This window comes from Trichechus manatus, unplaced genomic scaffold, assembly GCF_000243295.1.
Source record: "Trichechus manatus latirostris isolate Lorelei unplaced genomic scaffold, TriManLat1.0 scaffold00031, whole genome shotgun sequence".
Lineage (NCBI taxonomy): Eukaryota > Metazoa > Chordata > Mammalia > Sirenia > Trichechidae > Trichechus > Trichechus manatus.
In genome coordinates, this window is record NW_004443967.1 from 16,558,525 (window position 1) to 16,580,157 (window position 21,633).

The window sequence follows — 21,633 nt, forward strand, 5'->3', positions numbered from 1 at the left end:
TTGCCCTTTTTCTTGGTTTCTTCCACTGCATCTTCGGTTTAGAATGAAGATATTATCATGAGTTTTCAGCATCTCTTCCACTGTCTTGTAAAGCCCCTGGCTCTGACACAGTTTTCCCTACTGGTATGTGCATTGGACTAGGTTGAAGATTAATTGAATTTGGGGCCCTGCAAGCTGAGCCTGGCACACACAGCTGTGAGGATTTGTGTTCCTTCCAGGGAACTGTTCCTGGGGAACAGGCATCCCTGCCTCTTTCCGTTCTAACCCTCTCATGGAACCATTTCCTCCTGGCCTTCTCCAGAAGGAGGTGTGTTGGAAATAAGCTACTTTATAATCAGAGTAAATACATTTGTCTGTTGAGTTTTGCCCTCCATGGGGCACACATTTCATTTCCTGAAAAATGATATCCTGACCTGAAATGTACTGTTCTTTCTTACCTTGTATCTTACCCTAAATTCTTCTTTATTGGAACTTTTGGCTGCCTCTTGTTGGTTTGTTTATTCCAAGCTAGTATCTAGGGTCCACACTGCCTCTCAAGAATCTCTAAGCTTAGAAACTTCTTGTCCCAGGGAAAGCCCTCTGAATGTGTTAGAGATGATGACAAACAAGGCTCAGAAATCATAGGATTTCCGTGCAGATGAGACCATGGGTCTCGCTGAGTGATTCTGACCCACCTGGGCCTCACTTGTAGTCATTGCAGCCCCTTGACTCAGCCCTTCCTCCAAGGCCCTAGCTTTTCCTCTTTATATGCCGCTGCCATCAAGACTTCCATAAGGATACCAGCTCTTATCGGTTTTGTTCAATTGTAAAGCAAAGCATACATTTATTTTGTCCTTGCCTTCAGTTTTAAAAGTGCTGTGTGATCGTACTAGAAACATGGAAAATACCAGAAAGTTAATTAAGAAAAATAGGAATCCCGTATCACCTCTCCTCCCAGACTTTACATCGTTGCCCACGCATCTGTCAGCTTGCTGTACTGTGGTGGTTTGTGTGTTGCTGTGATGCTGGCAGCCTTGCCACTAGTATTTCAAAATACCATCAGGGTCACCCATGGTGGACAGGTTTCAGCTGAGTTTCCAGACTAAGACAGACTAGGAAGAAGGACATGGCAGTCCACTTCTGAAAGGAGTTAGCCAATGAAAACCTTATGAACAGCGGCGGAACATTGTCTGGTATAGTGCTGGAAGATGAGCCCCCCAGATTGGAAGGCACTCAAAAGACGACTAGGGAAGAGCTGCCTCCTCAAAATAGAGTCCACCTTAATGACATAGATGGAGTCAAGCTTTTGGGACCTTTATTTGCTGGTGTGGCATGACTCAAAATGAGAAGAAACAGCTGTAAACATCTGTTAATAATAGGAACATGGAATGTGTGAACTCATATGCAAGTTCAAGCTGAAGCTGAAGAAAATTAGAACAAGTCCACAAGAGCCAAAGTACGACCTTGAGTATATCCCACCTGAATTTAGAGACCATCTCAATAGTAGATTTGATGCATTGAACACTAATGACTGAAGACCAGGCGAGTTGTGGAATGACATCAAGGATATCCTACGTGAAGAAAACATGAGATCATTAAGAAAACAGGAAAGAAAGAAAAGACCAAAATGGATGTCAGAAGTGACTCTGAAACTTGCTCCTGTACATAGAATAGGTAAAGCAAACTGAAGAAATGAAGTAAACAGAACAGAACATGTCAAAGATTATCAAAGGCGGCACAAGAAGACAAAGTAAAGTATTAAATGAAATGTGCAAAGACCTGGAGTTAGAAAACCAAAAGGGAAGAACACACTTAGCATTTCTCAAGCTGAAAGAACTGAAGAAAAAGTTCAAGCCTCGAGTTGCAATATTGAAGGATTCTACGGGGAATATATTAAATGATACAGGAAGCATCCAAAGAAGATGGAAGGAAGACACAGAGTAACTGTATCAAAAAGAATTGACTGACGCTCATCCATTTCAGGAGGTAGCGTATGATCAAGAACCGATGGTACTGAAGGAAGAAGTCCAAGCTGCACCGAAGGCGTTCACTAAAAACAAGGCTCCAGAATTGATGGAATACCAACTGAGATGTTTCAACAAACAGATGAAGCGCAGGAGGTGCTCAGTCATGTATACCAAGAAATTTGGAAGACAGCTACCTAGCCAAGCAACTGGAAGAGATCCATATTTGTGCCCATTCCAAAGAAAGGATCCAATAGAATGTGGTATTATCGAACAATATCATTAACATCACACACAAGTAAAATTTTGTTGGAGATCATTCAAAAGTGGTTGCAGCAGTACATCGACAGGGAACTGCCAGAAATTCAGGCCAGATTCAGAAGAGGATGTGGAACAAAGGCTATCACTGTTGATGTCAGATAGATCTTGGCAGAAAGCAGAGAATACCGGAAAGATGTTTACCTGTGTTTTATCGATTATGCAAAGGCATTCGACTGTGTGGATCATAACAAATTATGGATAACATTGTAAAGAATGGGAATTCCAGACCACTTAATTGTGCTCATGAGGAACCTGTACATAGATCAAGAGGCAGTCGTTTGAACAAAACAAGGGGATACTGTGTGATTTAAAATCAAGGAAGGTGTGCATCAGGGTTGTATCCTTTCACCATAATTATTCAGTTTGTATGCTGAGCAAATAATCTGAGAAGCTGGACTGTATGAAGAAGAAAGGGGCATCAGGACTGGAGGAAAAGTCATTAACAACCTGCGTTATGCAGGTGATACAACCTTGCTTGCTGAAAGTGAAGAGGACTTGAAGCACTGCCTGATGAAGATCCAAGACTACAGCCTTCAGTATGGATTACACCTCAACATAAAGAAACCAGAAATCCTCACAACTGGACCAATAAGCAAATCATGATAAACAGAGAAAAAGATTGAAGTTGTCAAGGATTTCAATTTACTTAGATCCACAGTCAACGCCCATGGAAGCAGCAGTCAAGAAATCAAACAATGCAGCGCATTGGGCAAATGTGCTTCAAAAGACCTCTTTACAGTTTTAAAAAGCAAAGATGTCACTTAAAAGACTAAGGTGTGCCTGATCCAAGCCATAGTGTTTTCAATCCCCTCATAGGCATGAGAAAGCTGGACAATGAATAAGGAAGACCGAGGAAGAATTGATGTCTTTGAATTATGGTGTGGGTGAAGAATATTGAATATATCATGGAGTCCCAGAAGATTGAACAAATCTGTCTTGGAAGAAGTACAACCAGAATGCTCCTTAGAAGCAAGATTGTGAGACTTTGTCTCACATACTTTGGACATGTTATCAGCAGGGACCAGTCCCTGGAGAAGGGCATCATGCTTGGTAAAATAGATGGTTAGCAAAAAAGAGGAAGATCCTCAACAAGATGGATTGACACAATGGCTTCAACAATGGGCTGAACCATAACAATGATTGTAAAGATGGTTCAGGATCAGGCAGTGTTTTGGTTCTGTTGTACATTGAGTCCCTGTGAGTTGGGACCAACTGGAGGGCACCTAACAGCAACAAACAACTTATCACTTCTCCTCCCAGAATTTACACTGTTAGAATTTTAGTCATTATAAAACTATGCATTTTTCCTCATTTAGAATAGGTATAGATATACTTTTACAATCTTCCGTTTTTCCCCATGTATTTTCCCACGTCTTTCATAATTTTCAAGAACATAGGTTTTTTTTTTTGACTTTTTAAAAATTTTTATTGTACTTTAGATGAAGGTTTACAGAACAAATAGTTTCTCATTAAACAGTACATATTGTTTTATGACAAAGGTTAACAACCCACGACATGTCAACACTGTCCCTTCTCGACCGTGGGTTCCCTATTACCAGCTTTCCTGTCCCCTCCTACCTTCTAGTCCTTGTCCCTGGACTGTTGTGCCCCATTAGTCTCTTTTTGTTTTATGGGGCTGTCTAATCTTTAGCTGAACGGTGAACCTCGGGAATGACTTCATTACTGAGCTAAAAGTGTGTCTGGGGGCCATACTCTTGGGGTTTCTCCAGTCTGTCAGGCCAGTAAATCTGGTCCTTTTTTTGTGAGTTAGAATTTTGTTCTACATTTTTATCCAGCTCTGTCCAGAACCCTCTGTTGTGATCCTGGTCAGAGCAGTCAGTGATGGTAGCCAGGCACCATCTAGTTGTTCTGGGCTCAGTCTGGTGGAGGCTGTGGTAGTTGTGGTCCATTAGTCCTTTGGACTAATCTTTTCCTTGTATCTTGTCTCAAGAACATAATTTTGAAGGTTACACACTGCTCTACCTTGTGATTGTATCATAACTTATTTCACTAATTTTCTATTTTAGGGCAATTAGATTACTTCTAGTCTTCATTTCCATAAACAGTGCTTTAATAGCCCTTCTCGGCTAGCCTTCTTTATATTTAGCAAATTCCTTGTTCCACCTTTTTTTCTATGAAGTATCTAGATTTCCACAAGCCCTAAAGTCCCATGAGAGTCTCGACCAACACTGTAGGACTAGTCGAGCATGAGTTTGTGCTCTTCCCACCTGGGCCATCTGTGTTGGATGTGAGTGCCTGGACTTGCTTTCCCACCAGATTCCTGGTTCTGCCTTGCCATCCCACTTCTTCTCCACTTTGTGTGATCGGACTACTCAGCTGTAATGTTGTACAGCTAGAGAGCCATTTGGTCTCTCTTGGAAGCCACCTGCCTCCAACCTTTGTTTCTTTGGCACGGGATTGGTAGCCAAGTAGGTAAGTAGAAGAGAGTTCTGGTGAGTTCAAGTGCCTCAGCCCAGATGAATCTGGACTCTGAGGGAACTGGCCAATGGGAATTGGAACTGCCATTGTCCAACCAGCAGTTTAAAGAAATTGGTGAGCATTTTGAGACAGAAAGTTTTACTGAGAGCTAACCATCACATATTTTCATCTTTTTTTGTGTTCCATGAAGCAGGGGGATGTGGACAAGTATTAAATGGGTTGGATGGAGACCATTCAAGCCAGATCACGAGTGTGGAGGACAGACGTATTGAACCAGGTCATTTGGCAGCTGAGGGTTGGCACTCAGGTGAAGCCAGCCCTGAAGCGAACAATACTTGGTTGAGCATCAGCAGCAGGCTAGGCCTTCTGGAGAGTTCTTCTGCTGACACATAGAGGAGAGGACAGTCCCAGGGCTCAGGGAGTAAGGGAACCCAGCCAGGCTTGGAAGTAACAAGAAGTCAACCTGGATGTCACTGGTACCCAGACTGTGGTGGAGAAAAGCTGGAGAGGATGCGGCCCTGATTCTGATGCCCATGATCAGCCTGGCACACAGGAGCTGAGGGTTAGCACATCCCAGATCTCGGTGTGCACGAGCCACCTGGAGGTCTTAGCATGTCTGGGGAGGGTCCTGGAATTTTCCGTTTCATATCAGCTCCCAGGTGATGCTGATGCTGTTGGACCTTGACCACGGGCAGGGTGGTGACGGTTAACCAAGGGTAGCGATCACCTTGGTTGCAGTGTGAGCACCAGCAGGAGGGGAGGAAATGTGAGTTGAGCTGGTGCAGCTGGTCTCCTCCAAGGCTGGCTTCACTTGAGTTGCCAGCCCTCAGCTGCTCGATTTTCTGGAATATTCTGGTTTGACAAGTCTGTCCTCCACATGGGTGATGAGAGACTTGTAAGTTACACCGTAAGTCATGTCTATGGCACTGCTGGATTGATTGATAGTCAACATTCCTCCCCCCTGCCCCCACCCCCTGAAAAGAAAAGGTGAAGGAAATATTTATGGCTTGCTTTTAGTAAACCTTTTTGGTTAGCAGCCAAGTGCTTAACTACTGTCTTCAGGTAGGGTTGGTGTTCCAGCCAGAATGCCAGGTATCCGAAGCCGAGGACTGAGAGCAGGAGACCAGATCGTAAATATGTCCAGGAAGAATTTTATTAGCAACCCTGTCCAGTGGTGCCATAGCTTGAGCCAGTGTCAAAAAGCAATACTTCATACGCAAGTTAAAACAATCATCAACTCCAGTCGGGTTACCTCCAATCATTACAAAATTTCATTAAGCTGCTTTGCAGAACTTTGTTGTGGAATACATTATTTTTGTGTATGTATTGATGAAATCACGGAGTTCGGGGGAAGTAGGATTTCAAACGCACCCAAGTAGTTAACATAGGGAGTGTGGGAGTTGGGAGTGGGAGAGGTCACGGCTAGGACTTTTTAGGGATTCACGCAGCAGCAGACTGAGGGGTACAGGAAGGGTAGACCCTGAGTGTCTGTTCTTAAGCCCCTGGCACTTCCCACGATGTCTCCACTTCCGAATTTAAATTTGCACATTACACTGACTTTATTTAGACTCCAGTGCCAGGCAGTATCATTTTGATGAGAAGCCAAGCAGTATTAGTCTTCATGAACTGTGAATGTGACACTTTTATAATTCAAGTAGAATTATTTTTCCCTTGGGAAATCCTATCCATTCAACATGGTACATTGAATTAGGGGAGAGGTAAGAAAAAAAGATGGGGGCCATGGAAGTTGTGTATCTTCTTAAAACAAAGCAGGCTTCCTTCCTGCTTTGTAACCTTTAGATGCGGTGATTCATTGTCAGAGACGCTAATTTTTTAATCATACATCTTCCTCTCTGTCTAGTTAAATGATTAAGGAAGAATAACAGTCGTCAATGCCTGATTAGGTAAAACATAACAAATGTGCAATTAATTTTTGGAAAGGATCGTTTCACAGAATTCCAAGAAGCAGATGTTTCGATATTAAACTTTTACTGAAGACTAAGTGCAAACTAAAACCAAACCAAATCCCTTGCCATCATAGTGACCCTACTGGCCAGAGCAGAACTGCCCCCGGGGGTTTCCAAGGATGTCCCATTTCCAGGAGCAGATCGCCAGGTCTTTCTCCCGCGGAGACCTTTTGGTTAGCAGCCAAGTGCTTAACTACTGTGCCCCCCCGGGTTCTTTTAAGAGTAATTGCAGAGGTTGTTAATTCATGTCTGAGAAGTTAGGTGACCACTAAGTTCTTTCTTTCTTTTAACTGATTCATTTTATATTATGATGAAAAAAACAGTATGTGTCCTGCCAGTTTATATGTCTAGCTGTCCAGCTGTGATAGTTCTTGGGTCGGCAGATGTGTTCCCATCAGTACTTCCTTCATTTCACCTGGCCATCACCTTGCTGGTTGACATGGTCTCACTGTTGAGCCCTTTCTGCCTCCATCTTTTTGCAGGTAGAACAGGACAAAGCAGCGATTTGGCAGAGCTGTAGGTTAGCTCCTCGTTATTGTTTACTGCCGTTGAGCCCATTCCCACTCATGGTGCCTGTCTTAGTCATCTCGTGCTGCTGTAACAGAAATACCACAAGTGGATGGCTTTAACACAGAGAAATTTATTTCTTCACAGTAAAGTAGGCTAAAAGTCCAAATTCAGGGCATCAGCTCCAGGGGAAGGCTTTCAGTCTCTGTCGGCCTTCTCATCAATGTTCCCCTGGACTAGGAGCTTCTCCCCACAGGGACCCCGGGTCCAAAGGAGGTGCTCTGCTCCCAGCACTGCTTTCTTGGTGGTGTGAGGTCCCCCTGACTCTCTGCTGGCTTCTCTCTTAAAATTTCAAAAGAGATTGCCTCAGTATATAATCCAATCTTGTAGATTGAGTCCTGCCTCACTAACACAACTGCAGCCCATCCTCCCTCATTAACATCATAGAGGCAGGATTTACAACATATAGGAAAATCACACAATACCGGGAATCATTCCCAGCCAAATTGATAGACACATGTTTTGGGGGACATAATTCAATCCATGACAGTGACTGCATGTGTTACAGAGTAGAACTGCTCCATAGGGATTTCTTGGCTGTAATCTTTATGGAAGCAGATTGCTGGGCCTTTTCTTCCACGGTGCCACTGGGTGAGTTTGAACCGCCAACCCTTCCGTTACTAGCTGCGTGCAAACTATTTGTGCCACCCAAGACATAAACTCTGTGTTATACCGATTCATTCATTGAAATTTCCCCTTTGTGCATGTCCAGTATGGGAGTGCCCAGTGTTGGCTCCCTCAGGGCTGCCTCCTCCCTGCTGCATCCAGAGGCACTGTGGGAGCAGTGGTGGCCATGGAGACAGAGGTGGCCTTGGGTGCTATGTACTCTTTGTACACCATTATTAAAATTTTGCCTACAACAGACTCTTGAACCAACACATGTGCATAGAGGGCTATTTTTAAATGTAATTTACATTTCCTTATTGTGATTGCTTCTCAAAGGCAGGTAATAAAAAAGACAAAAGTACCATAAAGTGTTTGCTATCCCTGTTTTTAAGCGTGGTGGCTTGCTGAATCAAAGCAGCTGAATTTGATACAAGTTCAATGTCATTTCCTTCAAGAGTTAACTCATCTTTCTGGGCTTGAGATACTGAACAAGCAACACCTGCCTCATCCAAACCCTACAGATGTATTTTTCACCCAAGAAGTTTCGGATTTCAACAAGAGATCCACTCTCCTGAATAACGAAGTGAGCATACACAGACTTCATCTTGTAATGGAAGCCCAGTGTAACACTCTTGACTGCGTTCTGTATGTGACTACAGATAGTGTGAACTGTAGCCAGTTCCTTTCTATTTCCCCACCATTTGTCAATGCAAAGTCGCTTCTTTTTCTTTCCAGTGAGACTGAGTTCTACATTGATGTGACTGAAGTCCCTCTGCAAGGTTCCCTGAGACCCTTCGTAATAACTCTGCTTCTCTTGAGAATGATGTCGACATTTTCTGGAACGTTGACTGTCTGGTTGCTGAGAATGGTCTTCATTCTTGGGGTAGATGTGGCAAAGTGCAATAAAAATATTTTTAATTGAAAAAAGTTTTCGTGGAAAATTGCAAGTCTCCTTTCAGAGCTTTGTGGCACTCGTGTCGGGACCTCTTTTTCAAGTTGCATAGCTGGGATGCCCTCCTGGTGGCTCTGCCGATCTGACCTGGGAGGCTGCCAGTGTGAGACATGGGCCGCCCTCTGCCCCTAAATTGGTGTGCTCCAATGAGCTGGAGAGATGAGGAAGCATTAGTAGGATACCTGGAAAGTGTGTAGTCATTTTCTGTGTGTGCTGGTCATGTTCAGTAGAGAATATGATGTACGCAGAGTCTTGTATCTGACACAAAGGTGGTGCTGTCCCCTGCCTTCTGTGTTTCATAGCTCTCCTTTCTTCTGGGATCCATTCAGCTTTTCAGCTGGTCCTGTGTTCTCGCCTTCCAAATGTACTGGCTTAGTTTCCTCTGGCTGCCATTACAAAATACCACGAAGTGGATGGCTTTAAAGAACAGAAATTTATTGTCTCACAGTTCTGGAAGCTAGGAGTCTGAATTCTCCCTGTCAGCTCTTCTTCCAACTTCTGGTAGCCCAGGTTATCTCTTGACATTGCTTGGCTTGGAGATGTATTTTCAAGTGGAGTCTTCCCCCGTATGTGTCTCTCTCCCTGTCTGTTCTTTCTATAAGACATTACTCAGAAGGAATTAGGACCCATCATACTACGGTGTGACTTCATTAATTTAAGTGATGACAAAAGAAAAACCCTATTTTTAAACAAAGTTGCCTTTATTGGTTAAAGGGATTAGGACTTCGGTATATCTCTGTAGGGGATACAGTTCCATCCATAACACACCAAACCCTCTGGGGTTACTGAGTCTCCCTCAAGGCAGGGTCAGAGAGCACCGATTCAGGAGACTTGAGATCCTGGGCAAGTCCTTTCTTCTCAAATACCTCATTTAGAAAATATGTGGATGCTGTGTTATTGGGGGCTTTGGTGGCACGGTGGTTAAGCGCTTGGCTGCTAACTGAAAGGTCAGCAGTTTGAACGCACCAGCTGCTCCATGGGAAGAAGATGTGGCAGTCTGCTTCTGTAAAGATTGTAGCCTTGGGAACCCTATGGGGCAGTTCTCCTCTGTCCTATAGGGTCACTATGAGTCGGAATCGATTTGGTGGTAATGGGTATGGGTATTATTGGGGGCATAGCGATTTAAAATTATGATCTTATTGTTATGGAACACCCTCTTCATCTCTACTTATGATTCTTTCCCTACAATCTGCTTCTTCTGATATTACTCCGGCTGCACCGGCTTCCACTTGGTTAGTGTCTGTGTGGAATATCTTCTTCATCTTTTTACTTTTAATCTTTCTTTGTCCTTGTATGTAAGGACACCATATTGTCAGCAGAATATATATGTATTTTTTAACCCAATATGACGATCTTTCTCTTTTATTTGGAACAATTATGCACTTAACTTTTTTTTTTGTTAATATTAATAATCTCTTTATCAAAAAGCTGAATATTTATTAATTTACCCCAAGTACTTTAAATAAAAGTATGATTTATACGCAGTGAGATGCACACATCTGAAGTATACCATTCAGTTTGGATAAATGCTCATGTTCTTGTAACTCACCCATCTATCGAAATGCCATTTCCATCACCAGCTCCCACACAAAGTGTTTCTCCTGCCCTCTTCTCTGGAATCTGGGACCCTCATGTCCCAGTTGCCTCAGCAGCTCTGGTGCCATCAGACAGAAATTTTTCACTCTGCTGAATTTCCTTGTTCCCATTTGTAAAATAAAGGAAAGGATTTTGACTGTGTTCTGAGGTCGCCTTCTGCTTTTGCCCTCTTTTCTCCTCTTTCTAGAAACTACAAAGGCACCTCTTTAAACAGACAGCAAACATCAAAGGAATCCTTGCATACGCTCAGAAGGACAAAATGCCGCCATATGCTTGCTTTGCAAAGTCATTTTTTTCAGCGTGCATAGAGATGGATTTTTGAAAGAAATCTGTTGAGTGTGTAATGCAGCAGTCAGTCTTTTAGCAGGGCTGCGTCTTTGGCTTTTAAACTAATCCTGGCTACCAAAATTAGCAAGTCAGTGTGTGATATTTAGAGTCTTCTCTCTAGCTTGTTCTTTTGACACTACGTTAAGTTCATTGGAGCAAAGTCTCATTCACACCCCACTTATGCATAATTTGAGATAATTAATGTAGTGGCTGAGCTGTCACTCACCTCTTCCCACTATGAAAATCAGAGTTTGCCAGACAAATACATATCGCAGGCAGGATTAAGTCATTGATGGCACGTTCACGCTTCCTAAGAGAACACGGTCTTTTCAGGTCCTCTTCTTTCCACCAGGTCTCTACCAAGGAGTTTAGAGCCGATGAACTCCGTCCCCCTCTGGCTCAGTAATTCTGACTTCTTTGCAATATCTTCCTAAGCTGGGTTGTTAATCTCCTTAGAAAACTTGAAAGTAATAGCATTTCATCTTTTGAAAATTTATCACTCTTAATTCAGACTTTTCACTCCTTCCCCCTCAACTCCAGGATTTGATTGATGTTTGCTTTTGTATTATATTATTATTTACTATTCAACCTTCCTGAGGTTTCCTTCACCGCAGCTGCATCTGGAGCTGTTGAGAGAGCATAGTCAAGTTGTCTTGGTTTTTTCTGGCACCTCTGGCTTACGGCATTTCCCATAGCTGAACTACACATTCTTTCTTGAGATAGATAGATAGATGGATAAATGGATAGGTGGATAGATGGATGGATGGATGGGTGGATGGGTGAGTGGATAGATGGATGGATAGATAGATAGATAGGCATATAGATAGGCATATAGATAGACAGACAGAGATCTATAGATAGAAAGAAAGGCAGGCAGGCTGGCAGGCAGGGAGGCAGACAGGCAGGCAGATAGATGGTTGCCATCAAATCAACTATGGGTCATGGTGACCTAATGTATAACAGAATGAAACATTGTCTGGTCCTGCATCATCCTCAAGATCACTGGCATGTTCAAGTCCATCACTGCAGCTATCGTGCCAATCCATCTCACCGAGGGTCTCCCTCACCTTCATTGGCCCTCTGCTTCACCAAATACGATGCCTTCCTCCAGCGATTGATCCCTCCTGATGACGTGTCCAAAGCAAGTGAGTCGGAGACTATTCTGTTGTGATCCACAGGATTTTCATTGACAAATTTTTTGGAAGTTGATCACCAGACCTTTTTTCCAAGTCTGTCTTAGTTTAAAAGCTCCACTGAAACCTCCCCACCCTGGGTGATCCTGCTGGTATTTGAAATACCAAGCCCTAAATGTGCACAAAAAATGGTGTATCGTGGTTTAAACTGAGTAGGACTCTACCAGCCTGTCTTTTATGCTTGTTGTTCTTGTTAGGGGGCATCGAGTCGACTGTGATTCATAGTGACCCCATGTGACAGCAGAACTACCCCAGAGGATTTTCTTGGCTGTAGTCTAGCAGATGGCCAGGTCTTTGTCCTGCAGAGCCGCTAGGTGGGTTTGAACCACTCATCTTTTGGTTAGCTGCGGAACGCTTAACTGTTGTACCACCAGGGTACCTTTCGTTAATGCTAGGGTGTTGTAAACTTGTTTTGTGTATTCTGTGTTTGAATTTGGGCTTTCCTATCCCGTAATTTAAAATTTCTTAAGTGACATCTTTAGTCTTTTATTTGTCACGAGTGAGAGTAGAGCTAGCCAGCCCGCAATTTGCCTCTCCCCACTCTTGCTTTCCTGGTTTCTGCTCATTAGCTCATAATTGTTTTCCTGACCTCTTCAAAGTCTGGCGTGATCTCAGTCTCAACCCTGTGTGACCCTCCAAGGTAGTTAAATGAAGTTTGTTATCTCTATGAATTAAATCTGTCACCTCTATTTGAAATGTTCCTGAACCCTAGGGTGCTATGTTTTGGTGAAATAAATATACTTTCAGAGAATTTAAAACCATCCACTTATTTTTCGTTTTATTAAGAGGCAAAGTGATTTTATTAGGCGTGTAGCTCTCGGCTGCCATTCACATTCTGGGAAGAAGTGGCTGCTGCCAGCATTGCTGTCTGTGTGTGACAGTTCTTACTTATTGATTTGTACTCGTGTGTACCCTGAGCCCTGGCAGCATAGCAGTTAAAATGCTCAGCTGCTAACCATAAAGATACGCAATTTGAACCCACTGGCCACTCTGAGGGAGAAGGATGTAGCAGTCTGCTTCCATAAAGATTTACAGCCTTGGAAACCCTATGGGGCAGTTCTGTTCTGTCCTATAGGATTGCTATGAGTCGGAATTGACTTGACAGCGGTGGAGTTTTTGTACCCTGAGTGTGGGGCTTGTTTGCTTGTTTGAGACTTACTGTCTTTGGGAGCAGACAGTGGGCCTCACACTGTGGGCCACTTCCGTGGCCCTGAGGTCTGAGAAAGTGGCTTTCCACTGTGCACTCCCCCACATCAAGTCAAACCCAAAGGGTCTCTGTTGATTGGCTCTGCCCTGTCTTCATCTCTTTTCCTCTGGGCCCCTGTACTGTCACATGGAAATAGCTTTGGTTGCTGTCCCTCAAGCCAGAGCAGCCTCACTTGCCACAAATCTCCTGGTCTCAGTCTAAGACGGGGGGACAAATGCCCCGTATCCTGATTCAGAATGTTAGACAGCCTTCAGCTCTCCTGCATGCTGGGGACAAACAGAATCATGGTCCCTTATGAGCTCCTTTTCAAGTCAGTTTCATTGAGGCACAATCTACATTTTAAAAATGCTGTATGAGGCATCTTGTTAGGTGCTGTTGAGTCGATTCCAATTCATAGCGACCATGTGTGACAGAGAAGAACTGCACCATAGAGTTTTCTAGGTTGTAATCTTTCTAGCAGCGGATTGCCAGGTCTCTACACTGCAGAGCTGCTGGGTGAGTTTGAACCACCAACCTCTCGATTAGTAGCCGAGTGCTTAACCGTTGCACCACCAGGGTTCCTATACGAAACGTTTAGAACAGGCAAGGAGCCCTGGTGGCCCAGTGGTTAAGAGCTTGCCTGCTAACCAGAAGGTCGGCAGTTCAAATCCACCAGTCGCTCCTTGGAAACCCTATGGGGCAGTTCTGCTCTGTTCTATAGGGTGTCTATGAGTTGGAATCAACTCGACCGCAGTGGGTTTGGGTTTTCTGGGTTTAGGCCAGCGCCCTGGTCCTAAACAGGAAAGCAGTGGGCCTGAAGAGTGAATGAGAGCCCCCTCGCTTTGTCTCCGGCTCTCCTGGGCTCCTTCCTTCAGCCGCACATTTTCCTTTGTGTTAACTGTACTTTTTCTCCGGGTCTCCCGGGACTGCCGATCTCTCAGGCCACCGCCAAGGTTAATTGTAGTACAGGAAGGGCTTTTCTCAGCAGGAACTATCCCCGAGCCCAGGAAAGAGAGCCTGCCTCTTCCAGCTTCTCTTCTCCTCCGTCGGTAACTGGGCACATGTAGTTCAAGTCCTTGGAGGCTCTGGGAGCTGGTGTCTGCCCTGCCTTGTCTGGGCTGCAGTGGGGAGGCAGGTGGAGGCTTAAATGGGAGAAGTGACAGTGATGGTCTGGCAGGAGGGAAGTGCCCTGGGGCCTCTCTGCCCTGCACACCACCCAGGGGCTCCTCACAGCTGGCTGAGTGTTCCCCAGCCTTTTTCCTCCCCGGCCTCTCCTTTGCTCCCTCCCTCCTCCAGTGGGAGTCCTCACTTTTCTGACTGCACTGTGCTTCCCCTGCCCCTGAGTTTGCTTTCTCAGTAAGAGCTGAATAAGCCTCAAGCAAATTGATGGCATAGCCGTTTAAGGTATCGCAACTCTTTCTATAAAGACCAGTCCTCCTGTGCATTTCCACCGGGCGCCAGCTCCCTGCTGCTTGTGGACATGCAGGCCTCAACCCACCAAGCTCTGCAGGTTGCAGTAAACTCCAGGCCAGAAGGGAGTGTGGCAGTGCCAGGATCGGTGCAGAAGCCCTGTGTCCCACAAGGAGCGGACTGAAGCAGTCTTAGTGTGCACACAGCTCCCCTGGAAGGCTGCTCCCCTCATCTCTCCCAGGGGAACTGCTGATAGGCCTTCAAAACCCAGGGCAGCAGCCGCCTGGTTTACCAGTGTCTGACACCCCTTCCTCCACTCCGCAGGCCTCCCAGAGGCCTCTGCAAAGGACGCCCCCTTCTGTTAAAGCACAGAGAGCACGTGTGGCGGCGAATGCTGTTTGCGCCATCTTCTCAGACTGTAGCCCTTGGACAGTGAGCATTTGCCTGGCGTACCATGGGCGCCGACACCTTACAAACAAATGAAAAAATGAACTGCAGATCCGAATCTTGCTCTGAAAATGCTCCTGCTGCTGGCATTTGGGTATCCTTGCTTCCAGGACACATACACGCTGGCATGGCCTGGTTCCTGGAGGTCTTCCCAAATGTGTGCGCCTTGGCGCTGGGATTCTCACCTCTTCTTGCCTCCTTGTTTCCAAATCACTCCTGACCGGGCTGCCCTGATTTGAGAAATCCTTCGGCTGCATCAGGAGCCCTGGTGGCGTAGTGGTTAATTGCTCGGTTGATAACCAAAGGGTCATCAGTTGGAACCCACCAGTCACTTTGCAGGAGAAAAATGTGGCAGTCTGCTTCCATAAAGATGACAGCCTTGGAAACTCTACAGGGCAGTTCTACTCCATCCTATAGGGTTGCTATAAGTCGGGATCAACTCGACGGCCAGGGGTTTGGTTTAGTTTTTGGTTTTGGCTGTTCAGATCTGACTTAATCATATAAAAAACACGCTGACTGAAATTCATAGCGTGAGGAAGCATGCTTCCTGTTGACAGATAATAAAACAGAGTGGGATAATTTGGATTCTTTATAACGGATGTAATTATAAATGATTTCCCTGTTTACTCCCATCAAAGGCTAAATGGAAGACGCTTTGTGAGTTCTGTGCCTTGTTTCTCCTAAGGTGATTTCTTAATCTTCCAACCGAAGTCCTGGGATACGGAGAAGGGAAAGAGGAACCCATGAAAAGTTACTTAAAATCTCCACGAAGTTGTTCAAAGTTTTGGAAGGGTTTTTGTTTTTTTGGTTTATTATGTTATTAACCAGGAAGGAAAATATAGGTGACAATTCTGCTGTGCTTTATTAAGCTAGGGTCAAAATTACAAGACAGTGCTCCGCCCAGTACTGTGTGACCCATGCTTGTCATAAATATGATGTTGACTTTATTATATTTTTAAAATATTTACACTTTGCCCTCTTTTGCTGTATTATACTTACCACAGAAGTATTATTAATGGGTCTAAATCTTTTTAAATCTCGTTAGTCAATACTGTTGTGCCATTTGATGACTAAAAAATGTTACTGTTACCTCTGGGGCCCTGGTGGTGCAGTGGTTAATCTTTTGGCCGCTAACCAAAAGGTCAGCAGTTGGAATCCACCAGCTGCTCCTTGGAAACCCTATAGGGCAGTTCTACTCTGTCCTGTAGGGTCGCTATGAGCTGGAATCGACTTGATGGCAATGGGTTTTTTTTTTTTTTTTTAAATCCTTAAATCCTTCCCCCCATACTATCCTGGCCGTATTATTGGTGTTTCTTAGCTTATAATTAATTGTTGGTTGGCGAGTGATTATTATACATGGCAATTAAGGCGAGTGATTATTATACATGGCAATTAAGCAGACAATATATAAAGCCATTCTTAGTTAAATATGTGCTTGGTTTCCACCACACGTGGGTTCAAGAGGCCTCTCGGTAACCTTATTTTAATTATCTCCTACCTTATTTTTGTTCAGCAAAGAATTCTGGCTCAAAGCCCTTCACTCAGCAGCATGCCAAGAAATTGAATCTCAACCATATTAACGAGGACCCCTCACTAGATGGGCCTCTGTGTGAAGCAGAACGTGGGTTGGGGCAGTCTTCAAAGTGTCGGGTGAAGTGGAAACACACAAATGCAGTGAATGGCTCTAGGGGTGCAGCGCCCTGTCTGACCAGGCGGGTCTGCTTCCATAGATGGGAACGCAAAGCCTCATTTATTCATTCCTGTGCTGTACCAGCGAGAACCAAACACCAGTTATTACCGCAACAAAATAATAATTGGCCACATCTTTCTAATGAGTTTCTATGAGGAAGTTAGTTTTCAAGATAGTGTCCAACTTTGCAGAATATTCTATTCAAACTGACAAAATACTTCTAAAATAATAAAATATATTTATATGCTATTATACATGTACTAAATATAAGTATTACATATGTATATGCAATGATGTTAGATATGAACGCATAGTTATATTCATCAAATTTCATAAGTAGATGCTTGACTTTTATCTATACCCATAAAAGCATATTTATCTGAGATGTCCAAAACTTGAATTTCTGTCTTACATCCACTGGCACCTTACACATAGGTGCAAAAGGCAGTTCCCTATGGCTCGATGGGTGAGAGTGGATGTGATAAGAGAAGTTTATGGTGGGTCACATTGGCCTCCAGAAGGTGCAGGGATGTGATCAGGTTGGTGTGGAAATACTGTACATGTTGTACTTATTCTTATCATTGTTAGACAACATCGAGTTTGTTCCGACTAATAGCGACCCTATGTACAACAGAACAAAACACTCTGCCTAGTCCCGTGCCATCCTCACAATCGTGGCTATGCTTGAGCCCATTGTTGCAGCCACTGTGTTGAGGGTCTTCCTCTTCTTCACTGACCCTCCACTTTACTAAGCATGATGTCCTGTTCCAGAGACTGATTCCTCCTGATAGCATGTCCAAAGTACATGAGACCAAGTCTCACCATCCTCGCTTCGAAGGTGCATTCTGGCTGTACTTCTTCCAAGACAGATTTGTTCGTTCTTCTGGCAGTCCATAGTGTATTCAGTATTCTTTGCCATCACCATAATGCAGAGGCGTCAATTCTTCTTCAGTCTTCTTTATTCACTGTCCAGCTTTCGCATGCATATGAGGTGATTGAAAATACCGTAGATCGGTTGAGACGCACCTTAGTCTTCAAAGTGACATCTTTACTTTTTAACACTTTAAAAAGATCTTTTGCAGCAGATTTGCCTAATGCAATACGTCATTTGATTTCTTGACTGCTGCTTCCATGAACATTGATGGTGGATCCAATTAAAATGAAATCCTTGACAACTTCAGTGTTTTCTCCGTTTATCATGATGTTGCTTATTGGTCCAGTTTTCTTTATGTTGAGGTGTAATGCATACTGAAGGCTATACTCTGATCTTTATCAGTAAGTGCTTCAAGTCCTCTTCACTTCCAGCAAGCAAGGTTGTGTCATGTGCATCTTGCAGGTTGTTAATGAGTCTTCCTCCAATCCTGATGCCGTGTTCTTCATATAGACCAGCTTTTCTGATTATTTGCTCAGCATACAGATTGAATAAATATGGTGAAAGGGTACAGCCCTGATGCCCACCTTTCCTGACTTTAAACTACACAGTATCTCCTTGTTCTGTTTGAATGACTGTCTCTTGATCTGTGTACAGGTTGTTCATGAGTACAATTAAGTGTTCTGGAATTCCCATTCTTCTCATTGCTATCCATAATTTGTGATGATCCACACACTTGAATGCCTTTGCATAGTCAATAAAACACAGGTAAACATCTTTCTGGTATTCTCTGCTTCCAGCCGAGATCCATCTGACATCAACAACGAGATCCCTCATTCTATGTCCTCTTCTCAGTTGGGCTTGAATTTCTGGCAGCTCCCTTTCGATGTACGGCTGCAACTGCTTGTACTTAGAGCACAATATCCATTCAATGTCTTAACGGACATCTTCCCAAACCAGGACCTTTGTTAATGATATGTGCGTACTATATTCAGTCCGTAACTGCTAAAGTAAGATGAGTGTTCAGAATTGTAGTTTTCAAAGCAGCACACGAAACATCAGCTTCTCAAGTGGGTGCTGAGAAGTTCTGTGATGGCTATAGCATCAAGTAAGATGGAATCATTGCTTTGTACCGTTTAACTTGGCCTTGGCCCAAGTTCCAGTCAATTATGCTGGCCTCAAACCCTGGTGCTAATGGGGGTGGGGTGGGGTGCTGAGCTGTGGAGCATCTTGGGAAGAATACTGAATAGAAGGTTGGTCCCTGGAGCTTTTAAGGTAAGTTGTGGTCCAGCTCAGTCCTCCAGAAATCCATCAAAGATTAGCCCGGGGAAGGGACAGGCCCTCTTAAGAGTAAGGGCACTCCCCTGAGTGGAAGGGCTTCCAAGGGCAGTCAGTTCACAAACCCCATTCCCAGGAAACATCCCCCAGATTCTCCTCTTGGTCAAGTGTTCTGTGGGGTTTGAGGTTGTAGCCCAGTCTGTGAGAAGTTGCTCTGATGAAATGCAATAAGCATCACAGAGCTAGGAATTTGTACAATATGGCAGTATCTATGTAAAGTAGAAACACAATCATTTTGGTGTTAATTGATCATTAAAGAGATAAATGACTCTTTGGTTACAAATACAAATCTTGGAATAAATGGAGAATTTCATCCTGAGTTTTCTTCTTCAGAGCTTTATGTATTTATTTTTCTCTTCAAAAATTTGTACACAAATTGTTTTGTGGCATTGGTTGCAATCCCTGCAACGTGTCAGCACTCTCCGCCTTTTCCTTTCCACCCCCGGTTCCCTGTGTCCATTCATCCAGTTTTCCTGTTCCTTCCTGCCTTCTTGGCTTTGCTTTTGGGCATGTGTTGCCCTTTTGGTCTCGTGTACTTGATTGAACCAAGAAGCAGGTTCCTCCCGCGTGTTATTGTCTGCAGAGATTTATTTTTATGTACAATGGCGTTGATCAAATTCTAGACCTTCCAAGATCCAAAGCTGAATTATTTAATGTTCTCTGATGATCACATCATTTCATTTTTCAATAAATGTAATTATTTTCTTGCCGTTGCTTTCTAGTTTCATGTCAGAGTTTTCTCTGATTTTCCCTAAATCAGCCTTTACAGATGCAAAGTGAAAGCTAACCGTTTTTCTGTCCTGATGGTGGTAATTATAAGTGTAATTCTAAAATTCATTCCAAATTTTATTTAACTTGATAACTAGTTAACATCAAGTGACTTTTTTAAAACAAGTTTTTTTTTGTCATGCATTCAGGCATCAAATTGTGAAGTCATCAAATACCAAACCTTTTGTAGATTGAAAGCTTGTGGTTTTGTCATTTCCACTTATTGAGCTGTTTACTGCCATTAGCGTGTGCCATTTTTTCTTTGCTTCAGTCAGTTCTGGATTTATTTTTTCTTTCCTAGATTGAAAACAGGGATGTTGTTCTCATTTCTGTGTTAAACATGTTGTCGTTGTTAGCTGTCATCAAGTCGATTCTAACTTCTAGCAACCCTACAGGATAGGGTTTCCTAGGCTGTAATCTTTATGGGAGCAGATTGCCACATCTTCCTCCCATGGAGTGGCTGGTAGGTTCGAACTGCCGACCTTTTTGTTAGCAGCCAAGCGCTTAACCACTGCACCACCAGGGCTCCTTGTGTTAAACGTGCCCATCGGAAGTGATTAAAAGCTGTTCAACTGATGAGTGGCTACGTGCACAGGAGATACCTCAGCTGTGCTTTCTGGTTTTGTCCTGGCCTTAAGTCTTTATATGAACTCCTGTTTCTGTTGAGATTAATCTGGTATTTCTTCTGAAAATCACAATGACTGTGGTGCTTTCACACATAACTCACAATTTGTTTGAACTTTGCCTGGGAATGGAAACTTCACAGTTACATTTTCTGTCTTCGTGCTATCCTGAAAGATGAATTTGGAGCCAGGGTTTGTGTGAAGTCAGCTGATTTTTCCGTGATTCCCGTGTGACGTTTGTCACACCACAAAAGCGTCCACTCCTTAAAGGGACTGGGAATCACCCGTCTATGGCTTCACCTCCTCAAAGGTCAAAACGTCTACTCAGAAGAAAAAAGAAAAGTCCTGTATTTAGAAGGTTACTTCCAGAGGGATTCAATTAACTTTGATGAAGAATCCTGTTTGGAATTTCAACCCATTTTTTCAGTTACTTGATACATTTTGGTTGAGTGAGTGAGTGGATGGATGGATAAATGAGGGATGGATGGATGGATGGATGGATGGATAAATGAGGGATGGATGGATGGAGGGATGGATGGAGGGATGGGTGGCTGGCTGGCTGGGTGGGTGGGTGTGTGGGTGGATTGATGGATGGATGACTGAAGCCTGTGGAATGAGGACTCCTTGTCTTTGTAAGTTGGCTGAGTATTTCTTGGCATTTTCCCCCTGTAGTAACTCAGCGTGCAGTTACTGAGCACCTTGTCACTTCTGTTTCACACATCTTTCCCGAGTGCCCTGGTGCAGGTAGGGCAGAGTGCTGGATGGACCCTGCAGAGATGGATGAGGCCGTTCCCCTCAAGGGTGTGTGGTCCAGTGGGACGAACAAGGTCAACGAAGGGTCGTGATGGCGATGTTCACAGAGGTGTATCAGTCAGTGTTTCACCAGATAAACAATCAGTTGTTGTTAGTTGCTGTCCAGTCAGCTTCGACTCGTGGCGACCTTACGTACAACAGAACAAAACGTTGCCCGGTCTTGCGCCATCTTCATGATCATTGGTAGGTTTGAGGTCATTGTTGGGGCTATTGTGTTAATCCGTCTCATGGAGGCTTTCTCTCGTTTTCACTTGCCCTCCACTTTACCAAACATGATGTCCTTTTTAGTGACTGGACTTTCCTGATGACGTGTCCAAAGTCAGTCAGTCAGTCTCACCATCCTCGCTTCTAAGGAGCATTCTGGCTGTATTTCTTCTAAGACTGTTTTGTCTGTTCTTCTGGCAGTCCACGGTATATTCAGTATTCTTCGCCAATACCACAATTTGAATGCAACAGAACCAGAGGAGATCATGTATATATATATATATACACACACACATGCACACACGCACACACTGAAAGAGAGAGACTTATTATAGTAAAACCCGAGAAAGCTGGAAGCTGTGTAATGTGGAA

At 43.9% G+C, this 21,633-nt stretch overlaps 1 protein-coding gene and 1 pseudogene across 1 annotated transcript in view; one reads left to right on the forward strand and one right to left on the reverse strand.

Annotated features, from left to right (window-relative positions):
* DOCK1 (dedicator of cytokinesis 1) overlaps positions 1 to 21,633 on the forward strand; it is a 569,919-nt gene that overhangs the window by 147,101 nt on the left and 401,185 nt on the right. The gene's annotated exons all lie outside the window — the stretch shown is intronic.
* LOC105756207 (60S ribosomal protein L9 pseudogene) lies at positions 8,158 to 8,719 on the reverse strand (annotated as a pseudogene).